We start from the raw sequence: 3,803 nt of genomic DNA, 5'->3' as shown, positions 1-3,803 counted from the left end.
TCTGATTTTCAATAAAATCTACAAGACGCCAGGCTTTAACCACAAGTATCCCTGCTTCCTTTTTCCAAGTCATGCCACCACATATGGAGTTTCAAAGGGATCTCGCTCAGGACTGAGAAGGTTTCGATGTTACTTGAATTCATCCTGCACATTAAGTAGGGGTAACTAAATGATTTAATTTTGAAAAAAATGGCTATTTGTGCAAAAATCTTTATCCAGAAAATAAGGACTTGGATTTGCAATATGGCCTTTCAAGCACTTCTGGGAGGAAGATTTTAAGGCTATGCCGGCAAACCATTTAAAAATGACTCAAGGTGGCTATTTTGCAAAACGGCCTTCCGGCGTCCTTTTGGGGACATTCGGCTGTTTTAGACAGGGAATGGATCACAAAATTAAAATTTGGCATTTTTGGCTATTTTTGAAAAAGGAAGGGTTGGACCCGATAAGGGTTGCCTACGTATCTCACATCCGGTGAGAATCAAACCGGCGTCAGTTCGGTAGATTTGCCAAAATCAATAAATGTATTTTTTGAACAAAATTTTCGTCCTTCCCTTTTTTTATTTTTCACAAATCCCGGCAGCATTTCGGTATTATTTGGGCATTGGGGTTTTTCCAAAAACAAGATGGTCACCCTCACTTAGTCCTAACACTGCTTATTTCCTCAATTTTTATTTAGACAAGCCAGTCAACATGCAAAAGCCGAGCAAATAAATGCGCAAGTAGCACGTAAGATGCATCAGGATGGTCAATTCATTTCAGGTCCACCTGTCCTAGACGGACCCAACCCTGTGTTGAGTCCCCTAAGTCAAAATGCACATGATGCAAACAAACGTCCTACTAGGGATCCGGCATGAGTTTTTGTTCTTCTAGGTTTAACCCCTAGGTTTATTGGTCTAGACCTGGCTTACCCCGAGCGGACAACTCGGCCGAGGGGAGGCAGCGTACCGGGGATACAGAAGCTCCACCGCTTTGCAACTTATCCAACCTCGTTCTAAATGGGAAAAGACTCTAAACAGAAGAGAAGCTACACGAAGTGCACCCTTCTCCATGATGTAGAAGACTCAGAAAAGAGGAAGGATTCTCGACCAGTTTTATATATACAATTTCAACAAATATCAAAGCGTAAAACATTTAGCACATATAGCATGGAACATGTAGAAAAATCAGATAAAGCCAAATATAACAATTGTACTAAGCTCGAATTCTTGAACCCTGAATCGCAATTCTGGGTTCGTATCCCCAGCAGAGTCGCCAGAGCTGTCACACCTCCTTTTTTACACACTACCCCGAAGGATAATGTATAAGGGAGTTTTTTCATTTAAAGTGACATTATTCGAAATGAGATTATTTATTTGTTTTTAGAGTCGCCACTCGGGATAGGATTGGCTTTTGGTGTCCCAAGTCACCGGTTTAATTTGAATCCCAAATCGATGGGAAAATTTCGACTTCCCAAGTGGAGTCTGCGAACCAAAGAAATTCTGAATAAGGAATTCTGTTGAACCCGAGGGAAGGTGTTAGGCACCCCCGGGTCCGTGGTTCTAGCACTGGTCGCTTAAAATTATTAATAATTGGCTAAAATCTAATTTTGTACATGTTCAAACCTGTAGTGCAATTTTATACAATTGTTTAGCCGCATTTAATTAGTTTTTTATGAAAGTGAACGCCGTTTAAGAGCATGTTTTGGATCACGTCACATGAAATGCACCCGGATCCTCGACACCTCTTATTCAATGTTTTGGGATTTGATTTGGGTCGCATGAAATGCACACCCGTATTTAAGAAGGTAAAATTATTAAAAGCGCGCCTAAAAAGTGGCTAGCGTCTTATTAACTTTGCGGGAAGCCATGAAAATTCGCTAAATGGCATGTCCCGAATTTCTAAAAATAGTTTTTACTAAAAACATTTAATGAGGGCCCCGCGATTTATGTGTTTTGTTTGGCGAGGCTCATCTCACTTCATTATTTTAAGGCCAACCTAAAGCAAACTACGATTTTCTAATTATTTTTTATCTCTAAACGGGCCTAAATAATTAACACCATCAATTGCTATTATTTAAAGTATGCAAGGTTTTTGGGCCTCCAATTCAAGTCCACACCCGAACAAGAGGAGAACCTCTTAATTCGAGCATGCTACTTAACTAGCGAGCCCTAAACCCAAATTACCAACTTAATACTATGAATCTAACCCTTAGCATTTTGGGCCTTAAAATGAATTTAGGAGAAGGGGAATAAGTAGTTAACTTCATAAAAAGCTGTCTCGTGTGCACAGATCTGGGCCCAAGCCATATGCCCAAATAAAAAAAAAATCCAGCAGATTGGGCCTTGAGGCGAGCCCAAGATGGGAATTTTCGGTCAGGCTCTATAAGGAGCTATCCAATTGTGGGCCTCTGCACAGGCCCAAACATAAAATGAGGTGGGATTAGGGCCTTTGAATTGAGACCTCATGGCCTTAAATGGGTCAGTTACTAGATCCGATAATGAGTTCAAAAACTGATCATAACTGGAATTGACAACTCTTTAATTGTTTGAAATTCAAATCTCATACACGTTTCAATTTGTTTGCATTTCTGATGAACTAATACACTAAATCTGGGAATTCAACAACCTTTAATGTCGATCAATAATCCCTTAAACAACTCAATCATGGACCTGACATTAGAAATAGCTACTACTATTTATTTCTGATTTCTAACAAATAACGCGTTAAGCAAATTGAAACAACCAGTCCACTTTCAGATTCGAATCTTATGTTAATATATTCTAACAGCACTAAATCTAACATGATTAAAATAAAGCTAACACTAATTAAATCTAAAACCATTCAATAGGATACCCATATAATTCTATAAAATCAAGCAGTTCGGTTAAAAGCAGTCCAAACAGTCCTGTTAATATACATCATGTAATGTTCAAATGAATACAAGGGATGAAATGCATTTAACTAAGGTAAAATACTCAAAATAAAAGCAGCTTGCACTTCATTACTTCTTCCAATTTGATCATACATTGAGCTCAAATTCATAAGTCATTTGGAGCTGAAGAATACCTGGAATTCGAATAACAATAAGAAGAAGGAAGTCAGCAGCAATTGGCAGTAATCAGCAACAATGAGCTCAAATCCAAAAGCCCAGCAAATAATATTAGATGCCCAGGAATTGATTTCAGACGGACAGATACCAGTAAACAAACTAAGATCAGCTTGAATAGACCAAATTGAAACTTAGAAATCAACCTAGGAACTTCTGGAACCTCAACTACTGAATTACCAGGATAATGCAAACCATATTTCAATCTTATAGATGCTGGAAATTGGATCTAACAGCTAGAACTCAAAATTGTCCTAAGAAACTTCAATGGAAGAGTGATTTTTGGAAATTTGGTTGCCCCCCGTTCGCAGAAACTTTTCAGTATTTTTTAGGCTTCCAAAATCTGTCTTCAGCTCTAAGTAACAGTGCCTTTATAGGCAAGTTACTAGGGCTGCTTCAACTTTTAATTTTTACTCTTTAATCCTTTTCTGATTTTTATTTTCAGCTAGTTAGTCCTTTATTTATTGGCTTGTTAGCCAAGTTAGACTATTAAGTCTCTGAAATTCTAATTGGAACCCCATCTAGAAGGTTCTAGGGGTTTCCAATTCAGTTATTTGCAAGATTTCCTAAGTAAACTACCCTTATTGCCCCTGCATTAGTCCTAAAATTACTAACCTATGCTAACTAACCCCAGCCCCTTTTACCTTAGTTAGTAACTATAGTTAGACCAACAAATCTAATTCAGCTATATCCAAACAGATTAAAACGAATTAAATCT

The sequence above is a fragment of the Nicotiana attenuata genome, unplaced genomic scaffold, assembly GCF_001879085.1.
Source record: "Nicotiana attenuata strain UT unplaced genomic scaffold, NIATTr2, whole genome shotgun sequence".
Taxonomy (NCBI): domain Eukaryota; kingdom Viridiplantae; phylum Streptophyta; class Magnoliopsida; order Solanales; family Solanaceae; genus Nicotiana; species Nicotiana attenuata.
Note: the sequence above shows the minus strand (reverse complement) of the source record.